Genomic DNA, 24,677 nt, shown 5'->3' on the forward strand with positions numbered 1-24,677 from the left:
GCCTTAGTGGGAACATATAACCACAGGAATGAAAGCACTGGTTTTTGAACTTTATAAATGACTCCACTGAAGTCTTACTCCAGCGCTTCATTTTGGTTTGGCCGTGACCCCTACACTCTCAACCATTATATTAGAAATATTGGTTGGAGCTATAGAGTGGAAAAGGCTTTAAAGGTGGGCCTGATAATGACTGAAATAAGCATTAAGAGAATAACTAAGTCTGAAGAAGATCAGATAGAGAAAGCTAGCCACCAGGTAATAAGTTACCCCCCCAGTCACAGCAGCTTATACACATCTTCTTAAGCAAACAAACAAACCAAAAAAAAAAACAGACTAAGGTTTGTGAACTACAGTAGGAGGAGTCTCTGGCAGGAAGCCAGAGTACAAAATAGGAAGAACAGTGTGACATCTGGGACATGTAAATATCTCCACAGAGACTAGAGACTGCTCTTTTGAGCACATCATTTGGAGGAGCCAAGGGTAAGGTACAAAGGTTCCCTTCTTTATTGTGTTTGGAGAATTGAGGGATAAAAGCCATGGAATAAAAGGATGAATGGGAGATGAAAAGAAGTTGGAAGAAGAGGAGAAAATTTAAAAAGAGAGAGAAGTACACATACTGGTACTAGCTCAAAGGGGGTCTCATGCAGGAAGTACATAGAATCATGAATGTAAGAGATTACTTAGTCCTAGCTCCTTAATATACTAACTCAGGTCTTCCTAACTCCAATCCCAGCATTTTTATTTTAACTGTATAACCCAGCTGCCTTTATGGAGGACATGAACCCAGTTCTTGATTCCTAAGTCAGTTCTCTCCTCAGTAAGCTTTCTTGAATTCCCTTAAATCCTTTGTTCTACTGTAAATATAATCCATTTCCTCTGTGTACTAAGGAAATGAATATAAAATATGGTCAGAAGTTGGTAATTTCCTATTTATGCCCAGACACCCCAATTATCCACCTAAACCCTGAGGACCTTTGTGAGGTGATATATGGTACCCACAAGAGAATAAAAATGGCCAGTCATCACAATTTCTAACTATACTTTTGAAATCTGATAATTTCTGTACATCTTCCTCTCTCTACTAATGTTCTCTACTTTTCCAAAGATATATCCTAGTTGAGAGGAATGGATTTTTAAAATGATACCAGTGAAAAATCAGCCACGATGTAGTCAGGCTTCAGAATATATATTACTGAGGGTCATCTTAGCTAAGATGAGGATAGACTCATCCCCAGTTGGCTAACTGGGGATGGGGATGGAAAAACTCTCTCTTTTTCATTCTCATCATCATCATCATTATCATCATCATCATCATCATCATCATCTCTCTATTATCTCTTATCTAGCCATCTATAATTTATTCAATTATCTATTAATTGGTTTATTCACTTATTTGAAAATTCATTCATGTCGTTATACCACAGAAGCTCATTAAGATATCTACTGCATGGTTTGTTTCAGATCTGCATGGATAGACAGAGTTTCCATTCAGAAGATGATTCCCCCAAATGAAGTCTACTTTCTGCCAAACTGCATACTGAAAGTTCACTGCACCTATTGTGCTTTTCCTCCATGGCATTGTTCAGGTTGTCCCCAGTGTCTGGAAAGTTATTTCTTACCATCATCCATGGTAACTAACGTGCTTCAAGGCTCAATTCAAATGCCACCTTCTACTGGAAGCTTTCCCTCTTTGTCCAACTTGTTAGTGCCCCCATGAATGCTTCTGTGTTCAATTTGCATATAATTTGCATTACCATACATATGTATGATGCTCCCTTTCTCCACTAGGATATAAGCAGTTGGATGTTTTTGTTTTTGTGCCCCCAGCTCCTCCCACACTGCCTGACACATAGTATGTGTTTAGTAAACTGCCCTACTGTTGTTTAATCAATAAAAAATCTTTTATTACACATCTACCATGGGTCAGGCACTTCAATTGATTTAGTCTCCCTTTTCTCATCTCTAACCATACCCATGCTACCAACCTCATGGCCCATGGTGAAGGGAGTGCTTTGGAAACCCTCAAGAGTGAGAGAAACAAGAATTCTCATGATGTGTGTTTCCACTTAAGCACAGCTAGATGTCAAACAGGAAATGAGAATCCATGTTGTTACAAGCTAATAATGACAAACAAAGGAAGTGAAATGGAAATCTGACACTGACAATGTTTACTGGAACTTTCAATGTTATAGAAACAAACAACAAAAATGTGAGGCCATTTTGTTTGGAAAGGAGGAATTCACAGATGTGGTATATGACAAGATGAAACATGTCTGAGTAATGGGGCAGCTGAACCTTGTAAACAGGAGAGCAGCTGAATTGGGACACTGCCAATATAAGAGGGGAAGGAGAGGCGCTCCAAGGGCCCATTCTTAGGAAATAAGAAAAATGAGCATTTAGACAAACTGGTCTAAATGCAAAGGGTGTTTGGGGAGGCAGCTACAGAAGACCCTTTCGGGGGGGGGAGTTAAGGAAATAAAAAAAAATTTTAATTTTGAATCTGGTAAATATTGATAGATATAACCTGCATAAAAAAGCTCTTTCAAACCCTCATTAATTTTTTAAGAGTCTCTTAAAACCCCAAAATTTGAAAATTTGCTCAAGGCCATTCTTTGGTGTCACATCCAATAGGAAGCTGATTTACTCTCTTTTCCTTGTCTGTGTACCTTTCAGTAGAATGCAAGAATCTTGAGGGTAGAGATTTTTTGCTTGTTTGTTTGGTTTTGTGTCCTTGTATTACTAATCTGGGTTCATAAAAGATATTTAGCAAATGTTGGTTATATTGGATCAAAAGTAGCACTTTCGCATCTCTCTTGGGTTTGGGATGTTTTTCATAGTGTAAACCTTTGAATTCATTTTACTTGGCTTCTTTGCATATTTTTGCTAATCTTTCATGAGTTCTCTTTCTATTAATAAGGTCATTCAAATTAAGCAGTCTTCTAAGTGAAATATTAGTTTCTTTCTCTGCACAATATAATTTCTAGGAAGGGTCTAACATGGTAATGTGGAGGGATTTGATGGGTTTTGCAGAAAAACCTCCTTGACAAAAACTTTCCTCAGCCTCACTCCACTATATTATACCACCTGCAATTATAATAATAATAATATTTATTATTATTATCATTATTATTGTAGCTAGCATCTAGATAGGGCTTTAAAATTTGCAAATTCTTTAAATATACATATATATTATATTTTTTTACAATCCAATTGCAAAATAGATACTGTTAATATATCCATTTTACAAGTGAGGAAACTGAGGTGGAAAAAGATTAAGTGACTTGGCTATGTCCACACAGTTAAGAAGTATCTGTGGAAATACTAAGTATCAAGTTACTCTTTAAGGATATGGTACTGTTTCCAAAACTTTCCTGCCCCCATTCTAGTTAAAAGATATATACTACATTGTGAACACTTCCAACATTAGTTAGTGAGATGTTGGGTGACCTAGAAGGTCCAGAGATGATGGCATCTAGAAAGGTGAGTTTTGATGAAAGAGGAGGGCAGGGTGGCTGCTGACCAGCCTGAGCAGGTCTTGGTCATATGAAGCTAAGGAGTGAAAGAGGGAAGCAGGAAATGTTTTATTTCTTCCTGGGTATCCCTAGTACTTATCAAACTGGTAAGAATATAGAAAGGCTATAAATATGATTGCTGATCTATTGATTGAGTCAAGGAGACACAGAAAGGCAGGTGGCACTGGATGAGACAAATAGACACAGCCTACTTCACAATTCTACCTAGAGCCAGATTTAAAAAAAAAAAAAACAACACTATCTTTTTGGGATCCTTTATCAATAACAACTTGGGGGTGGAAGATAAAGAACTAGCCTCTGGATCAATAAGGCAGGGGTTCAAATTCCATCTCTGATATATATTGACAGTGTGACATTCTTTGTTCTCCTCCTCTCATGTCATTTAATCCCTCAGGTCCTGGGGCAACTCCCTGAGATTATAAATTATAATTCAGGTGCTGATTTAGATTGGTTGAGAAAGTTCTTTCAATGGGAAATACCAATACTATTGATAGTGAATAAGAATTTATCAAGAATTTATTATATGCCAGGTAGTGTGCTAATGACTGGAGGAGAGAATAGACACTCATAGCACCTATAATATTCTAGGCCCTTTATATGTATTATTTCAGTTGATCCTTACAACAATCCTGAATGTTAGGTGAAGATGAAAAGAAAAAGGCCATTTTGGGTGGTTAATACCTATGATTTAATTTTGAGCATATAATCAAAACAAGGAAGGAGAAGCAATGTCTCCTTAGCTCCATGAAGGCAAGGTAAATTAATTTTCTAAACTCGCATACAGAAGGCACTTAATAAACTGGTCTTGAATGAACAAATGAATAGAATGAATGGGAAACAACTTGGGAGGGTTCCTAGGGGAGATAAATGCTTAGAAACAAAACTGCTTCCAAAGTCTAAATGCCATTCTTTTCTGAGTCTTTTGCAAATAATCCACAACAGTCCTAATTGGCACAGGAGACACAGCAGATCTGTGTACAATGTAGGGCAACTGAAGTGTGAAATGAAGGGCCCAGGAGCTAAGGGCTTTGTCTCTTGATTTCCACAAATTTAGGAATATAAACAGCAAAAATCAGGATTAGATCCTGCCAGTAAAGAAGAGAGCCTTAACATCCAAGTGTAGTCTAATCCTCTTAGCTAGCTCTGGGCCCCAGCAGAAACTGGAAAGAGCCAATTAAACAATCTTCCTAATTATCAGAGGCTTTTTGGAATGCACCATGGAAGCCCAGTTTTGTTTTCATGACATGGATCGTGTTAATTTGTACATGATATATTGTCTTAAAACTCTATTTTTTTTTTTAAAAAAAGGATTTTTTTCATGACAAATTCATTAAGTATTAGGAGAAGGCAAAGCTTAGCCTAGAGGAATCAGGCACAGAGGAAAATAATGGCAAAAAACGCTTTTTATATCTGCTAACTAAAATGATAAAACCTTTATAGAGAATCCCACTCCTCCTACCAATGGAATGCAAGCACAGGCTTTCCTTCCAGAGCTCAAGGGATCTTTGGTCTACAATATGTTCCTGGAGCAGTTTACTAAACTGAAAAAGAGGAGGTGTGTGATTTATTGACATGTGGATTCAATAGTTTTTATAATCTTGATGTTTCTTAAGGAAAGAATCCCGATTTGGGGGTCACAGGAAGCAGGTTCAAATCCTGCCTCTAATGCTTACTACCTATGTGACCATGGGAAAGGTATTTAATTTCTCTGGGCTTCACTTTCATCTGGAAATTAAGAATTAGAATAGATGGCCTTGCAGATCCACTATCAGATGTAAATCTAGGGTTTCATGATGGGATCATTTAATGTTCCTGGTCCTCAGCTAAGGACAATTGTAAAATAAGCAGATGGGACTGTGGTTATTTTTCAGTAGTTTTTCAGTTGTGTCTGACTCTTAGTGACCCCTAGTTGGGATTTCCTTGGCAAAGATAATGGAATGGTTTGCCATATCTTTCTCCACTGCATTTTATAGATAAGGAAACTGAGGCAAACAAGGCCAAATTCCTTGCTCAGGGACACAAAAATAATAAAATATGAGGCTGAATTTGAATTCGTGAAAATGAATCTTTGCAATTCCAAGATCAATGCTCTATGTCTAGATGCTTAGATGGATTAGATGGCCTTTGAAAACTCTTTTAGTTCTAGATTAAAAAAAATAGAGAAGGGAATCTTAGTAGTGATCTAATCTAATCCTCACAGTTTATAGAAGAGAGAAATGGGCTCCAGGACTTGCTTAAGATCATTTGAAGTGGAAGAATCAGGATTTGAATTCAGATTCTCTGACTTCAAACCAATCACTCTTTACTGGATAACATACTGCTCAGAGGTTATTATCATCAATGAGCACTTTTTAAATTCCCTCCTGTTATATATGCCAAGCATTCTGCTAAGTGCTGTGAATGCAAAGAAAGGGAAAAAAAATAATTTCTGCTCTCAAGATTCTCATATCTGAATGGGGGGGGGGAGAAGCATGTAGACAACTGTACAACCCAGATATATATTATAGAGCTAAAAGGAATTGAGACACTATGCAGTTCATCCTTTTCTTTTATAGATGAGGGAAATATTCAGGTGTTAAGTGACTTGTTCAGGATCACATGGCTGGTATGGATCTGGAGTACAGTTTGAACCAAAATCTTATAAAAGGGTTGTCTCAAATGCGATAATATATATAAACCATTTTGGAACCCCTATGCCTTCTTAGAAATGTTAACTTTTGTTATTAAGTGACTGTCTTGCTCAAAAACCATCAATGGCTCCATATTTGCTATACAACAAAATGGAAAATCCAGAGCTCAGCATTTAAGACCCAATCCCTACCCTCACCTCCAACATTCTGACTTTCACCAATCTTTTTAGATTTTTCTGATCCCCCCCTTTCATTTATTATTTTTTAGGCAAACAAAACTATTAGCATCCTCCCAGATTTGGCATGCTATATTCCCCTCTTATGCATTTGTCCAGGCAGTCTCCCATGCCTGGGATCTATTTCCTTTTTTTATTTCTACTTCCCAGAATCTTTCTCTTCCCTCAAGCATCAGCTCAGCTGCCCTTTCCCCTGGAAGCCTTCTCTGAGCCTCCAATTCCTAATTGCTTTCTCTCCTTCAAATTATTTTGCTTTTACCTCTCTAGAAACCTGTTGTATCCTTGTTCATAAAATATAAACTCCTTGGGAGAAATAACTTTTATTGTTGTTGTTGTTGTATTCCCCTTCTCTAATCCTATGTCTTGCACATGATAGGGACCTATTATGAAATACTGGGTTCAATAATTTCTTTTTTCTCATCCAAAAGTGGAAAATGAATTAGAAATTACCAGGACATATGTGGCAAAGACTCAAAATATTACTGATAAAATGATGATCATTCTCATTTTCCTCAACCTATGTACTAATTCTTGTTTTTGCCTCCCCTAAAACTGGCTGCTGGCACACATACTAAATTCACAAAGCCAAGAAGGAGTGTGACAGGGGTATGAAATTGTGTGCCCTTTAATCTGTAAAATTAATCACTTTGAATTTGTGTCCCCTTTGGATCTGCAAAAGAAGGGAGATTGGGGTCTCCCAGACTCCAGAGAGACTATGAGGGAGAGCATATTCTCCTGGCTGGCTTTTCTAAGGAAAATCATCCCATTGATCTTTTGGGGATGCAGATCCTTTTTAGGAAATTCCAAATTCCAGAAGCCTTCCAAGTGATTTCCATTCGATTGGAGATCTAGGCCTAAGGACTTTGGTTTTCTTTACAGCCTGAAACCGGAGCTTCAAGATTCCCTATTAAAGGGCATACTTTAAACTTCTTTGCATAGATGCCAAGACCCTGCCCACTGGAAAGACATTCTCTTCTCAGTGCCAGCCTCCATTTCCCTAATAGGACTTTGTCACTAGGAAGTCAGTCTCCTAGCAAAGCTGACTCTCATCCAACAATAAACTTCCATTTTTGCTACCTATTATTTCGGGTTTGTGAATTCTTTCACAAAAGATCTGAGCATCCAATCAAAAGGACACTTCCACAGCTCTCTGATTGCCACTAGAACCCCATCAATATCACACCCTGTTGATGGGGTAAACTGTAATTTGACTTCAAGGCCGTCGTGGCATTTCTCCTTACATATTCTATATCAAACCAAGCCATATTACCGGTTATATATTATATATATTACATAATATATAACCGGTAATATGGCTTGGTTTGATATAGAATATGTATATATACATAGAATATATATATATATATATATATATATATATATATATATATATATATATATATATAGCTATATCATCAAGCTCCTGTTGCCCCACCTCTTTGCTCTTGCTCATATTGTTTCCTCCAATAGGAATAGCCTATCTACTTAGTTAAGCTAATATCAACAATTTTCTATCTATGTGTAATTGCCTTCATGCTGTTTGGATGAAAGCAAAAAAACTCAAAATCTTTCCTTTGCCATGGCCTTAAGCCCGGTTTAAATCTTCTCTCCAGCAGTTACTAGGCCACTGATTCCTGCTTTCCTATGAAATGGGGCTAATAACAGTACTGACCTCTCTGGGTGTTTGTGTGCATCAAAGGAAATATTTGGAACCATGGTGCTTTGCCAGCCTGAAGACCTTATGCAAATGTGAGCTGTCATTGTTTGCAATGACAGCCCAAACTGTCTCTCTTAATTGCTGGTGCTCAAGCTTCCCTTCCTCTGGGAATAAATCTGCAAGTTTCTGAAAACCCAGGGAAACAGATGGACTTATTCTTGGCCAAGAAGCTAAATTCCAGGGCCATTCTCAAGGATATTTCAATTCTGAGAGGCTTAAGGAAACGGGGTTTGTAGAGGCATCTGTGCTTTGGATTTCTGTGGAGTATCTGCTCTGACTGGCCTGATTAGGCTAAATGGATTGGGTCACAAATAGGAATATTAGTGTGATGAAACTGAACACCAACAGATCTCTCATGAAAGGAAGATGGCATTTTAGGACAAATGGAAGGGCCAAGATGAAAAAAAAAAGTCTTGTCTGAACTAAGTTCAAGAGCATAGGGTGTAATTTTTTTTTTAATAAAGAGCTTTTAATTTTAATTGGACAGAGTAGTCCCGGTGTGGAACTCCTTCCACTAATAAAGATTCCAAGTCACAGATGAGCAAATGATCTTACACTTAGAATGAGAAAACACCATAGAGACCATCTGCTCCAATCTCTTCATTTTCTCCATGGGGAAACTGAGTTTGGGAAAGTCAGAACACCTGCTCACAGTAACATAGCTAGCAAGAGTCAGAAGCAAGATATGAACCCTTATTTCCTTCGATCAATACTCTACCCTTTAGTGCCTTCTGAGATTTTTTTTCTATTTTCTCTGGTCTGCATCTTATTTACACATATCTAATAATAATAATAATAGCTAATTTTTGCATGGTGCTTACTATGAGTCAGCCATGATGCTATGCACTTCAAGATTACTACCACATTTGAATTCTCCACAATTCTGGGAGGTAGAAGCTAATATTATTCCTATTTTATAGATGAGGAAACTGAGATAAACAGAGGTTAAATGACTTGCCTAGGCTCACATAAGTTGCATTTAAATTCAGGTCTTCCTAACTCTGAATCTACTCTGCCATGTGGTTATTATTTCTATGTTGTCTCTCATATTAGACTGTGAACTCCTTGGAACTAAGGATTGGATTTTTTTTTTTTTGCCTTTCCTTTTTACTCCTAGTTCTTATCATACTGCCCGGCACATAATGGGCATCTAATAAATGCTTATTGCCTTCATCCTCAAATGATTTCAGAGGAGACAGAGAGAGAGTTATGAACTGGACTTGGGATTTGAGTAGAGTAAAGAACTCCTAAAGAAAATGCTTTCTGCCAATGCAGATCAACAGGTGTAACACTGAGGTTATGTAGTGATTTGATCAGGGTTACAAGGCTGATATATATCAGAAATGAGACTTTAACGCTATTCCATGAAGAAAGGAAAAATTTTTCTTTATATTGAGAGAAATAATAGAAAATATTTATTTTTAAATTTGGAATTTATACACCAGTCTTCTAATAAGTTAAGAAAAAAAATCCATCCCTCACTGGACAAAAGAGATTAAAAAATCGAAATGTACTAAAGATATTAACCAAATGCATTAGAGAGTTAATTTAGAGTTGTGATTAATGGTTCTCTATGCATACTGTTGATTATTGCCAGATTCTCAGAAACAATAAAAGGCTATTAGTTAAATATCTCACAGAAATACAATGACTGAAAAGAAAGAAAAGGCAGAAAATCCTTTCTCTCTCTCTCATGAGTGAAATGGTGACTTGTATAATCACTGAAAATCCTCTTTAAGGCCATCTTGCTCCGTGCCCACTGGCAGGCCCCTGTTTTCCTATAAGCTCTTGATACAATAGAGCTTTTCTAATGGATTGGGTATGGCTTTTTTCCATTCCACTAATGAAAACAGCTTAAAGCCATTACTTGTGCTGATCACATTGCTGATAACAGTAATAGAGTATCAGGATGGGGACCTTCATCGACAGAGCCTTGACAAGGATTTGGGTGAGACTGGGGAAAGCAGCATGAGCGCATTTCATTTGGTGGTAATGGGAATGGGGTAGCGAGAGGAAGACTGAGGCAGGGGAGAACATCACCACAGCCTGGTACTTTGTAGTTTTCCATTTTAACTAATAAATAAATAAATAAATAATAATAATAATAATAATGATAGCTCACTTTTACACAATTTTTCCTATTTGCCAGGCACTGTACTATGCACTTTACAATTATTATATCATCTCTCTAGATGCTTTTATAATCTCATGATGAGATGAGAGAACTGATCCAAACAGAGGGTAAAGGACTTGGAGAGGATCTTGTAAAGGACTTATAGAGCTAGTGTCTGAAGCCATATTTGAACTTGAGTCTTCTTGCCTACAGGCCTTATACTCTTTCCTATACTGTTGTTGTCCCTAATTATTTCTAGTTAATAGATTCTAAGGGGTAGCTAGCTAGGTAGCAAAGTGGATAAAGCCCAAGGCCTGAAGGAAAAAGGACCTAAGTTCAAATCTAGACTCAGACTCAACTAGCTGTATGACCCTAGGGAAATCATTTAACCCTGCATACCTCAGTTTCCTCATTGGCAAAATGTACTAAGGAAGGAAATTACAAACCATTCCAATATCTTTGTAAGGAAAATCCCAAATAAGGTCCTGGAGGATGGGACATAATTGAAACGACTGAGCAGCAATAGGTTCTAAACTCAGGTGTTTCCATGCTACAAGATAGATTGCAAGTATTGGTAACATCTTAGAAAAATGATGTCCTGGGGAAAAATCGAATTGCCTTGCCCTAATTTTAACTCTACTCCTAGTACCTTTAAATTACAGGGTACTGCTTGGTGAGGAGTTGATAAATACAGAGCATGATGTAAGGGTGCCAATCTACAAGGAGAAAAGTGTGTGTGTGGGGGGTGCTGTGTATGTGGGAAATAGGATGGAAAGAATAGACTGTGATAAAAATATATGAGAATTCATTTCAAAAAGGTGACTTAGAGGAATCAATTATAATGATATTAGTATGATGAATGAGCATGGCTGCTACCTAGGGAAAACATAATTAACATAATGAAACCTTCCAAATTGAAAGCACTGATTAAGGACAAAGTTATTGTTATGGCTCTAAAATTCTTACTATCTTACAGGTAGAAAGATATTCTTTGTTCTTCTCCCAACATTGTATGCTCATGTCTGAGATGAGTCCCAGTAGTCTTATTTTTACAAAATCCAAATACTATAGTGGACTGCAATTGGGACAGTCTGTCTCTGAGGTCCAGCACTATCAATAACTAACTGTACTACTTTAGGCGACTCATGATCTATGTGAGCTTCAATCCCTTCATTGATTAAAATGAGGATGATAATAGGATCAGACTTCTCCTCCCCTGTCTCCTAATGGGGTAGAAAGTCTCAAAGTACTGAATGAATCTTTTCATTACTCTGATAAGAAAAAGATAGTTTGTTAATTCTCTATTTTTTGATAAATGGTGAAACCGAGGCAAAGAGAGATCATGGGAACCAGCAAAGATTACAGTTGAATTTAATTCTCAAAGACTGTACAAACTAATCGAACACAAATGATAGTGAGTCTTACTAAGAGAGAAAGAGATTTTGACTATGAACCAGCCTTGGAATATATGTTTGTTGGGTGTGTTGTGTCACAGTTCTCTTTAATTGTTCTGACTCAGTTTCCCTGCACTATTCCTGACTGAGTTCTACCTGTTTCCTTAACTGCCTCATCCCCTTAGTTGTAAAAACCCCACTCTGGTCCATTAAGATTGAGGACTATTTGCTCTAGGGTTGTAAATTGCTAATGTGAGACTCAAGATAAGGGGGAATTCAGACTTCCTCACTCCTTCGGTCCTCAAGAATTTACCTCTGTTTATTCAGACATCCTGACTCTGGCTTTTAGTAGGAATTTATAGCCTCCTCCCCCATCCTGACAGAGCCAAATAGGTCTGTGGAGAAAGTTTCCTGCTTCTGTCCCCTTTTTTGTCTGTAACTTCCCGCTTTCAGTGTTCTGACTCCGCCCCTGCCTTGGTCTACCCCTGTAGCTGAGCCATGTGGCTATATATGTCATTAAGAACTCACATTCAGCGCTGGATTCTTTGAGATGACAGTCTCGTCCAGTCCTGGGACCAACATGGATCCATTGGTCCCAGTCCTCTCCATTCTAATCTCTGTCTGACTGGATAATTTGAGATGAGAGTCCTGTCCAGTCAATTATGCTCTCCAATTAATTAAATATTAAAAACTCTCTAATCTCTCTCCTGCCTCAGTTTCTCTGGCATTACACATGTAGGGTAGCTGAGCTAACTTAGAAGTACATACGCTAGATGCAAGATAATCCTTTTTTTAAGTCACAAGCATTTTCTAAATTCCCTACTGAGTCCCAGATGAAACCTGCATCATTGGAAAGTGGATATAGTCAACTGAATGAAGATTGAACTATTTCAAAGTCCCAAACTTTCCGAGAAGACTTGGAGAGGTTACCCATTTCACACATCACTCTCTGACTTATTATTGGAAACCAAACTGGTATGGACCAGTGTGGACTCCTCTCCGTATTGTTATAACTCTACACATATTAGTTCCTTTAAGGATTACATTGATTGTATGTTCTAGCTGGTACTTTCCCTTTTTGAACAAAATGGAGCATGATAGAAAGAATCTTGAACTTGAGGTGGAGTCCTATCTTTGATTCCTAATTTAGGCACATAATAGTTTTATGATTCTGGAGAAGTTCCAACAGCTAAGTCTTTATAGAATGGGAATGATAATATCCTCTTTTCCTATCCCTCAGAGTTGTTATAAAGAGCTTAAAGCACTATAGAAATGTGAACTATCTTTGGGTGTAGAATTGTGACTTGGTCAGTGTAGAGAACTTCCAGTATGAAAACCCCTTCTGCCAAGGCAGACAAGCAACTCATTTATAACACAGTCTTAGAGAGCTGCTTGGGGCTAGGAGAATTTGAGTGACTGACCCAGAGTCTCACTGAGGTAGAAATTTAAACTAGAACTTCTTGGCTTAAAGGTCATCTCTCTGGTATATCATGTGCCTCTGTTGTTATTATTATCATAATCACTATTACTCTTATTGATATTTTGACTTTTTGGCTAGAATGGTAGAGACTGAACTTATGATTTCATTGGCATAAGGAACTCCAGGAAGAGGAAATTCCTTCTTCTCATGCACCTTCTGTGCCATCTAGTCTTAGAGAGTTACCGGGACCCTAAATGGTCAGTCATATGTTTAGGGTCAGACATCAATTAAGCTAAAATTTAACATTCCAACTTGGAGTGCAGGATTAACTCACACAAAGAAAGTTTTGGTTTCCTCAGAAAGAAACTTTGCACGTCAATGAGAAACAAACAACAGCTATGGATAATTATGTTGAGAGAAAAGAATATGGGACAGAATGCAGTGTTTTTCTTCTGCTTTGTCAATAATAACAAGTAGGTTTTGAAACGACCACTGTCTCCTTTTCAGTGTCGAACCATATATTTTCAAGCATCCCTCAGACAATGGCTTTCTATTATTTCTGAATGCTATCACAGACTCCCAGACTTACCTCCTATGCAAATTCTAATGACTGCTAGACAGAAGAAGGCAATCGGGCCCCCTGGGCCTGGGCTATTCCAAAACCTATGATTTGCACACTGGTGTCATTCCAAAAAGAGAGACAGAAAGGAAAGGGCCACTAGAACATGAGTCTGAGACATGGTTATTATTTCTCAAATTAAGCAGAAACTTTTCAATGCCATCACTATTTTCTACCATTTCTTAAGATGATTATCCATGGGAAATATCAGAGTGGGCCAGATCAAAAGTCCATCTAGCCCCATATTGCATCTCAGATGGAACCGAGAAGACTTTTGCCAGAGATGGGAAAAGCACAAGGTAAAACCCCTCACAAGATTAGGGCTGTCTTTGAGCAGCTGCCATCTTCTTTTTAGCGGTCCATTGGTCTGTTCATGCTTTATGAAATCCTCTAAAACCTTTTTTTTAAAACCTACTCAGCTTTTCAGCTTGTTGTTCCTCCAAGAGAGGATAATTTAAGTTAAATCTGCCAGTGAGCTGGTAGAGTGAGTTGACTGCTGAGCCTAGAGTCAGGAAAATCTGAGTTCCTTATTTAGTTTCACATATCTAATAGCTGTGTGATCCTGAACAAGTCACTTTACCTCTATTTACTTTAGTTTCCTCACATCTAAAATGAGACTCACTCTATTCTGCATCTGCTGACCTCCCTAACTTCAATTCTATAGAAAATGATTTCCCCCATGCAGTCAAGAGGACTCCTGGTCTTTTCCCTACCTTTTGGGTATGTGTATGTGTGCGTGTACGCATATGTGTGCATGTATGCATGTGTGTGTGTGTGTGTGTGTGTGTGTGTGTGTTATCTACCTTCAATGGATTGTAAGCTCCTTGAGAGCAGGAGCTATCTTTTAAAAGAAATTACTAATTGTATTTGTAGGTTTTATCATAGTGCCTGGCACTTAATAAGTATCTTTTGAATTACATTAATTTTATTGTCCTTTGACTGTTCAAAGGTTCTAGTCATTAGAAATCTAGGTTTACTTCAGAAATCAGATTTTTATTCTTGGCCCTGAGTTCAAAACAGTATCTCCTACCTTTGCTGCTGGGCTCACTGTTGACCCATGATGGACTATAATTAGGCCACTTTTAAAATATTCAAACAAGCTTCTTTGGTTAGAGCACTTTATTTTTCTGCCAGCTCAGACTATCTCTTCTGAAGTAGGATTTTTTATTTAATATATTTTAACTGTTTTATTCTTCTTTCTTTAGACACTCATATGAATAGATCACAGTTCTGACTAGTAACAGAGTAGGCAGTTGGAGAGAAAATTTTCATCTAAACTTTAAGTAAACTAGTAATGGCAATGAAAATGCATGATGTGAGGAAAATAATTGAAGAAATTCTATAGTCTACATCTCTATATTCCTAATGAATCAAGATTAATTATAGGGAAAGACCAGAGAGTTTCAGAGCTGGAAGAGAACTTTGAAAACTCAAAGAGAGTAACATAATCAAAGTTCTTATGCTCTGTAGTATGTTAGGGAAAACAAAACACTTTATTATGAGAAACACACATAAACACCCAGTATTCACATATATATGTATACAATACACATACAAATACCTATACATACTATGCTCACACATATGAACATTTACATAAAATAGAAACATACACACATAGAACATATGTATACACACATATAAATATGTTCACATTTATACATATATTTACATATATTCGCAAGCACGATTTGTACAACACACACACACATAAGCACACATATACACATAAATGCACATGTGTATATATGTATATATATACACACACACAATACATATACAGCACATATACAAACCCATGTGAATACATATATGTATGTGTATAGGCACATACATGCTTACACAATATACATACAAACACACAATACCCTCCTGTATGCTAAACAAGAAGTAATTTTCTTTCTCATAAAGACGTTGGGTTGGTTAAGCTATTGCCTTGCTATGCAATTAGCAGTGTACCGCCTGTGGCCCCAATTACAAATGGGCCACATCAGCCCCACAAACCTCAGGAGAAACGAGGCTGCCCATTAGAGATTCTGGGAAGAATCCAAGCTGTACAGGAGTCTGTGAAATGGGGACAGAATGGACCATTTGGAATATGGCCTTAAAAGCTAAGAATAGACAAAGTTTACTAAATGTGAAAGTTCTGTATGCTTACTGCTATATGTGTTATTCTTAATTGTTGCTGCTGCTTTTTAATTAATAAAATGGAAGGGTGGAGAGAATAGAAAGATAGGTCTGGAGTCAGAAAGAGCTGGGTTTAAATCCCATTTATAACAATATGTTCCATTTTACACAGCCAACCTCTACTATATACTTTATTTAGTTGATTATTCATGTCTGACTCTGTGTGACCCTATTTAGGGATTTCTTGGCAAAGATACTAGCATGGTTTGCCATCTCCTTCTCCAGCTCACTTTTAGATGAGGAAATTGAGGCAAAGAGGGTTAAGTGAGTTGCCCAGAGTCACACAATTAATAAGAATCTGAGGCAGTTTTTGAACTCAGATCTTCCTGACCCCAGGTGGTCATTCCTGTTCATTCAGGCACCTAGCAGTTGCATTACTGTAAACTTCTTGAGAGTAGGGAAGTTTTGGTTTTTTTCTTTTTATTCCTTGGGCTTAAGTATAGTATTTTAAATACTATAAGCCCTTTAGTCGCTGTTTTTTTTCAGTCATTCATACACTTGTATATTCATTCATTCATTCATTCATTTATGACCAGAAAAGCTTAGCTTTTCTAAGCTGCAAGCCCATATATAAAATTAAAATTGTAGAAGGTCTTTTATTGATACTAGTAAAAGGGAGTTTTCACACTGGCAATTCTACACGGCCACTACCTATTACTTGATATTATTTCTTATCTACATAAGACAGATTCAACTTCAAGTTGTGATGTATTCATGTTTAGTAGACAGCCCAGGCTATTGTAGGATCAGATGCTAAATAGTAAGACATGGTTGGGAGATAAATTCCAGGCACAGGAATTCCAGCAATGATGCTAATGCTAAATGATAAATAGGGTCCTGTTCACATAGGTGGGAAACACAGAGAAAGAGGAAGGAATTTTACTGAGCTAAAATACAATCCATACAAGGATTCAGGTAGGAAGAAAGTGGTAAAAAAAAATAATAATAATGAATGGGAAAGAGATCAAAGAGAAGGAAAAGGGTCATTATCACCACCCCAATTGAATATCATCTGCTACTTACTACCTTGGACAAATCCCTCCATTGTTCTGGGAATAAGGATTTAAGATTAGAAGTAGACTCCTGTATTGGGAGTGTATTCAGAGGCCACTTTCCCCAAACCACAATTGAACTGGTGAAAAGGGGAGGGAAACTGTGATCTCTTTAAAATTATCACTCTGAAACTGTGTTCCTTTTTGATCTCAAGCCCTCCTGGGGAAGGCATATCTCCCTAGATAAGTTAAAGCACCTCATTGATCTTGTGAGGATGTCAGACTCTTTGAATTCCAATTGGAGATCTGGTCCAGATACCAATAAGAAATCTAGGTCTGGGAACTTTGGATTTCTTTCAACCTGAACTCTGAAGCCTCAAGACTCCTTTGAAAGGGCAATTTCTGAATTCACTCTTTGCAGAAGGTCAAAGCAGCTTGTTCTGCTTCTAAAACCCTGCCCACTGAGAAAGCATTCTCTTCTCAGTGTCAGCCTCTATTTCCCTAACAGGACTTTGCAGAAGGTCCAAAGCAGCTTGCTCTGCTTCTAGGACCCTGCCTACTGAGAAGGCATTTTCTTCTCAGTGTCAGCTTCCATTTCCCTAATAGGACTTTGCCACTAAAGAAGTCATCTCTTAGCAAAACTGACTTCCTATCCAACAATAAACTTTCATTTTTGCCAATTAATATTTCATGTTTCATGAATTCTTTCATGAAGAACTTGTGCGCTGACCAAAAGGAGATTTTAACAACTCTCTAACTGCCACTAACATCATGACCACTAATCTCCTCATTGGCATTTCCTTTTTTACATCCCTGATCCTCTACCTTCTGTAGAAGATATCAAAGAACTCATTACCACTGAAGGCAGCCCCATTTGATTTTGGAATATATCTAACTGTTAGAAAGCTTTTCCTTAAATTGAGCCCCAAATTGCCTGTCTTTATCATCTATTTGTAGTCCCTAAATCTTATAATTCAAGGCCAAATAGAAGAAATAAAATCCCTCTGCCCATTAAATTCCTGAAGTACAAGAAGACCATCATGACTGAACTCATCCACCTGAGTTCCTTTAACTGATCTTGCCCAGAAATGATCTTTAGTCTGTTCACTCTCTTAGCTCCTCCCAGAAAGCCATTCCTAGAGTGGTCTTCTCTCTGTTGGTTCTCATGTTTGTGGAAAATCCTAGATCATATTCTCTCATATCTAACCTTCTACCTGGAAGTTTTCTTCAAAGGAATTACAGAAATTGAAGAGCTAGAAGGGACCCTTGCTAATATCTAATACAACCCTCATTTTATAGATGAGGAAATTGAGACACCGAGTTGCTGAAGTTCTTGTCCAAAGCTATATAGCTAGTAAATTTGTGAGACAAGATTCAGACCTTGGTTTCCTGACACAAAATCTATTGTTTGTCCTACCACATTAATACATTTGTGCACCTGTATGTATCTATAAATACAAACACATGCATGTATATCATAAGACTAAAAAATGTATCTATCAGTCAATATAGCTATGTATTCATTTATCTGTCCATCCATTCATCTACCCATCCATCCATTCATCCATCCATCTACTCATCCATCCATTGGTCTCAACATATTCCCTTACAACATCATGTATATATAGCACCATGAATGTCCTCTCCTATGTCACCTACTAACATGTCCCCTTTCTCAGGTAAAATGAAGTCTCCTTGAGAACAAGGACTACTAGGACTGGACTCTGTGTCTTAGGCACATTTGTTGTTCTTTGTGCTTTGTTCTCAAGGAGGACCATGGCATCAGGGAAGTGTTCACTATGACACGCAAGTGGGTTTAAGTGAGAGAGGGCCGTTCAAGGTCACCAGCCTCACTTTTGCCTCTAAAACCAACTGGGTCCAATGGTCAGATACAGAACAGAACTGCTGGAGATGGCCCTGGATGCTGTGGGAGACTCTGACATTTTAAAGATAGGGTATGTAACAGCTCTCAGTTTGATTGAAGTCATACCCATTCAGTGATTAAGGCTAAGTAGTAATTCAGACAAAGAATCTCCCCTTTTACCTCAACAAAAAATCTTAATAATTAAATAAAACTTCAAGGGCAAGATCCTAAGGATTTCTGGCCAAAGCTGAAAGATTGCTATTTATATTCAGTCTGAGTTAATCAGGACCAAAACAATGAACAAATGGGGTTTGACCTAGAACTTAGTGGTGGCCAATGAAAATCAGATTGGTTTTAGTTTAAGGCTTTGTTCTTAAGAAAGAAATGGAGTCAGTAATGGTTACATGGCAAATGGTAATTTAAATTGAATTCTACCTAGATTGATAATTATCTGGGAATGTATCCTCTTCCCCCTAGAATGGCTCTAATTTATCCTGTATATATCTTGTACCTAGGTAGTATATCCATCTTATTTCTCCCATTTGTTAGACAATCAGTTCCTTGAGGGTAATTGTTATATTTTCCCCTTTTCTTTGTATTCCCAGGATCAAGTGCAATACCTGATCCATAGTAAGTGTTTGATAAATGCTTATTGAATTGAGTAGGAGGAAAAGGATCATATCAAATTTATTTTGTGTCTCCAAAAGATCCTAGTGAAGTATCTTACATTTAACATGTGTTTAGGTGGTATAGTTGACTAAAGTTATAGTATATGTATACAGTAAAGAGACAAGAATGGGGATTAGCTGGGGGGGAAATTGAATTATAGATTATTTTAAAAAGAAATGCTCTCTGATTTAAGTATATATCAAGTATGATTATAAAGCAGAGGGATGTGTTTTTTCGCTAAGTGTGACTTACCAATTATTGTCATGACCTCCTTGCCACCCTTCCCAAAGTGTAAATAAAACACTCAAAAATAATTTTTTTGCCATGTTAAGTGCTCTTTAGTGAAAAGATAAATCATTTAATAATAATAATAGCTAGTATTTATATGGTACTTTAAGGTTTGCAAAGAACTTTTTAGATAGGTATTATTCGATCTTTACAACAACCTTTGCAAATCAATGCTATGATTATTCCCATTTTACAGATGAGGAAACTGAGGTTCATAGAGATTGTCTCTGCCAGGATTATACAGCTTGTAAGGCAAGATTTGAACTCATATCTTCCTGACTCCTACTCCAGCATTCTGGCTGCTGTAGCAATTAAACTGCCATTTGAAGAGACTTTAATATCATGTAATTCAACCCCTTTTTATTTCAGATGAGCTTACTGAGGCCCAGAGAATTTCAAAAACTTAAAAGATTAGTAAAGATAATTGATTTGGAACTGCAGGAGACTTTCAAGCCCATCCAGTCCACCCTGCTCACTTTAGGGATGAAGAAACTAAAGTACAGAGAATGATTTGCCCGAGATCACAAATGCAGCATGCATTAGAGCTGGGATTCAAACTCAGGTCCTATGCCTCTAAGTTCAGAATCCTTTCCACTGAACTACACTCCTTTCCTCCTAATTATCCCATCCCTATTATATAAAAGATGCTCCTGAGGTGATTAGAAATCTTGATCAGTAGTCAATTAAGTCAATTAACTAACCTACTCTGCTACACAATTGATGCCTACGATGTTCCAGGCACTGCGCTAAGTGCTGAGGATACAAAGAAAGGTGAAAACTGCTCCCTGTTCTCCCATACCTTAATCATTTCACACACAAAAGAAATATCTTTTAAAACAGAGAACAGAAACATATGTCAATCCAGACATCCTCTCATCGCTCCAACATTAGAGTTTTCATTCAGATTGATGAAAGGGCCACATGAGAAGGGAAGAAGCCCTTGTAATGATAGGTGATGGCTTCCAGTCTGACCAGGTCCAAGGAGCCTTCCCTCCCACTTCACTGAAGCAGAACTCAATGACAGTTCCAAAATTTATTTCCAGGGATGCCTGCCTTACCTTTATGCTTATGATTCATATTGATGGTAGTTTTCTGTAGATCTCATTGCAATGATAAAGCAGAATGGTTATGATCACCATTTATCATTGGAAATTATCATTACTAATTTGACTAGGGCAGAAAGTGTGCATTGGAAGTACATTATAAGTGCTCTGCTAATGCTCTTTTCAGCATGTTGCTTAGATTGATCTCTTTGCTGGTTTCCATCTTGGTAGACCTGGTTTAGATTCTGAACTGTAAAGTGAGACAGGAATGAATATTTTGATCTCTTCATTCTTCTGTTTTGCTACTGATTACCCAACCCCATCCCTCCCATCTTCCATAAAACCATCAGTCTCCTCGTTAAGATTGGCTACCTTTTTCCTTCAGACAAGCCCAGTGTCTGATATGATTTTGGCAAAAGAGAATGAGGAAAATTTCCCAGCCATCATCTTCTGTAAACCAGACTTAAGGAGATTTGGATTAAAAATAGCTCTGAAGGGTTTCTTAATCTTATGTGCACATTATTTAATTCAACCATAATGTGAAAGGTGACCACTGTTTTGCTCTTCCTCTTCCTCTTCTTCATTTCCTTTTTTAATCAAAAATCTACTTCATATAGGAATATCTAGATGTAAACAGCTAGAATGTTGAGGCCCATATGACTTAGAATAGAAGATGCCCAAGGCACAGCTGTTTCATGATCTCATTTATATTGGCAGGGGATGCACAGGGTGATGCTACTGAAGCACCAACAAGAAGAACTAAGGGACTGTTGATTAGGCACCTTGAGGGATGGTTGAGAGCAACCTCATTAATCTTGCACTCAGAGGGCTTTAAAGAGAATCCATCTGATCCACTCAGCACTTTCAAGACAGTTTCTTTTCTTCCAGTTTTTCTTTAATTTGTTCAGAGAGGAAAATAATTTTTGGTAGCACTTTCCTATATTCCAGACAGAAGAAATATCTGGGGAAGTTCTTTTTTTTTTCTGATGGCTAATACACATCTTTCCATCACAAGCTGCTTTGGTTATATTCAAACCAAGCTGGACTAATGTTTCTCTTAAAGTCTCCATCTCCCTGCATTCTACTATTCCCATCTCTGTAACTTTGAAAAGATGGTCCTCCACTAATACATTGTTGGTTGAACTATGAACAGATCCAGCCATTCTGGAGAGCAATTTGGAATTATGTTCTAAAAGTTATCTAATTGTGCATCCCCCCTGACCCAACAGTGTTTCTTTTGGGCCTATATCCCAAAGAGATCTTAAACATGTGCAAAATTATTTGTGGTAGCCCTTTTTGTAGTGGCAAGAAACTGAAAACTGAGTGGATGCCCATCAATGGGAGAATGGCTGAATAAATTCTGGTATATGAATGTTATGGAATATTATTCTTCTATAAGAAATGATCAGTAGGATGATTTTAGCAAGACTTGGAGAGACTTATATGAACCGATGCTTAGTGAAATGAGCAGAACCAGGAGATCATTGTATACAGCAACATGATTATGTGATAATCAATTCTGATGACCGTAATTCTGTCCAACAATGAGATAATTCAAATCAGTCCCAATCATTTCGTGATGAAGAGAGCCATCTATACCCAGAGAGAGAACTGTGGGAACTGAATGTGGATTACAACATAACATTCTCATTATTTTTGTTGTTGTTCACTTGCATTTTGTTTTCTTATCATTTAGTTTTTTATCTTTTTTCTTGTATAAATTGTATAAATATTAAAAAAGAAAAAAAATGGTCCTCAAAGCCTGAACTACACTCTTCCCTCAGACCTTACCTCTGCCTCTTTACAATCAGTAGCATCTTGAACTGTAATAGATGTTGATAGAATCAGTGTCCCAAAAGCCTTCCTAACAGAAATATTTAAGAGTAGAAAGAAGGAGATAGTGGGTTCTTCTCTGATTGGGAAGCTTCAGGCAAAGACCAGATGGTCATCTAACAGGTTTATTATGGTGGAGATTCTTGTTCAGGTAGAATTGGAGTAGATGGCCATTTTGTGATTCTGAGTGACCAGAAATGTTCCTTCCAATTGCAAATTGAGATTTTGGACCTCTTCCCTTTCCTCTCCCCATGCCTGATGTCAAGCAAACATCTTGTGATGGAATTAGATGATATACACAGAGCTTCATTTCTGAGCTGTACAATCAAAGCTTTCCCAAAGATGATCGCTCTGGCATAATTCTGTCAGACTTGTAGCTTCAGCTTTATAGAGACAAGGTTGGACAATTTACTTCTGTAAAGCTAATTTTGTGTATCTCCACGAGGGCAGGTAAATAATTCTCCAGGAAATCTCTATCATGTGTCTCTCTATTGCCTTTCCTTTTCCTCCATTTGTATCATAGCCCTAGATTAAGTCTTGATTATCACACAGTTGGATGACAATAATAATCTCCAAACTGACCTCAGTCATAGAATCTCAGAGCTTCGTTTATTCCCGGTGAATATTGTCTTTCCAGCTCTTCTGCAACAAGTGGTCATCCTACTTTTTCCTGAAGAAAGTTAATGAGCAAGAAGTTCATGACCTATGGAAATGTGGCCTGGGGTCCATCCCACTCTGAGACAGCTCTGATTCTTCAGGAGATTTTCCTGAATCAAATAGATCTCTTATTTCATCGATGTTAGTGGTAACAGTGATTAAGAAAGTAATCCAACCTTCATATCTTGTCCTCTGCAGTTCTTGTCCATGTCCTCACCTTTATCACTTGGGATCTACCCAATGTCCTGGCTGCCTTTCTCACTCACTCTTGCCTCTTTGAAACTCCCATCAGTCATTCCTCATTCTGCAGTTCTCTGCCACGTGCCAGACCCTCAAACACTTGAAGTTAGCTAACATATTTCATCAGGTGATTACCTTTCCTCCATTTCCTTTCCTTTACCAGTATATTTTACATACAACCATCTAATTAATTGTCCCTAAACTCTTCTTCTAACAGATCACCTCAAAAACTTTCTCTGGCTCTGATGTCTGCCTCATAAAGTACAAAATGCTTAAATTAGAAATCTATAGCAGGAAGGAACCTGACAAAAGAGTGAAAGCTAGCATTTTTATTGTGTTTTAAGATTTACAAAGAACTTAACAAATATTTCTTTTTATCAATGACAATGAGATCCATTTTATATATGAGAAAACAGAGGCAGACAGAAATTAAATGACTAAATATCTGAGGTAGGATTTAAACTTGGGTCTTCCTGCCTCTGGGGTCACTACATCCCTGAAGATTCTATGGATTCCCTGGCCCCTGGCCCCTTTGGCTGTTGATTAAAGTGTTTTAATGTCTTGAGTGATTTTTTTTTCTAGCCTCTGGAGGCATCCTAGAAGGAGAGCTTCCATTCATGACTTCCATAATTGTGACCCAGTAAGTATATTTATCAACATTCAGTGATAGATAGTGCCAGATGCTAGAGAGGAAACCATGTTAATAGGCTCCTTGTCCAGGGAGGATCTGTAGGAGACAAAACACTTGAAGATGTGATGGGGAAGGCAGTAAGGATGAAAGATAAATGATGGATGGGGACATCTAAGAGAACACATGAGAAGAGGATTTCTAGCTATAGCTAGCTTTGTGTTCCTTCGTGAACTTCTCATGGAGGTGTTCCTAAAGTTCTTCCCTGGATCCCACACCCAATATTTTTCCAGAAGTCCAAGGACCCTCAATAATCTCAGAGGGTTCAAAACAACAATCACCTTTCAGCTGTGTGGTCAAATCAATAGGGTGGGCACAGGCTCGATGTTCTTTGCTTTGAAACCATGACCTGGTTGCCAGACTTAACTGCCCACAAGTCTTTTGTAAGTTCTATTTTGGGGCTTTGGTTGTTCTCTTTGGTTCTCTGGTGAATTCTTAGGGATTTGTATTCTTGCCAGATACCACATGACAGGATCAAAGAGCTCAAATTTCTTCAGCAGACCACCACTACTATGTTTAACCAAAATAAAATAAATTCTTTTTGTCTTTCTTTT

At 37.7% G+C, this 24,677-nt stretch overlaps 1 protein-coding gene across 12 annotated transcripts in view; it reads right to left on the bottom strand.

Moving 5' to 3' along the window:
• RBMS3 (RNA binding motif single stranded interacting protein 3) overlaps nucleotides 1–24,677 on the bottom strand; it is a 1,470,243-nt gene that overhangs the window by 26,003 nt on the left and 1,419,563 nt on the right. The window lies entirely within an intron of this gene.

The sequence above is a fragment of the Antechinus flavipes genome, chromosome 5 (assembly GCF_016432865.1).
Source record: "Antechinus flavipes isolate AdamAnt ecotype Samford, QLD, Australia chromosome 5, AdamAnt_v2, whole genome shotgun sequence".
Lineage (NCBI taxonomy): Eukaryota > Metazoa > Chordata > Mammalia > Dasyuromorphia > Dasyuridae > Antechinus > Antechinus flavipes.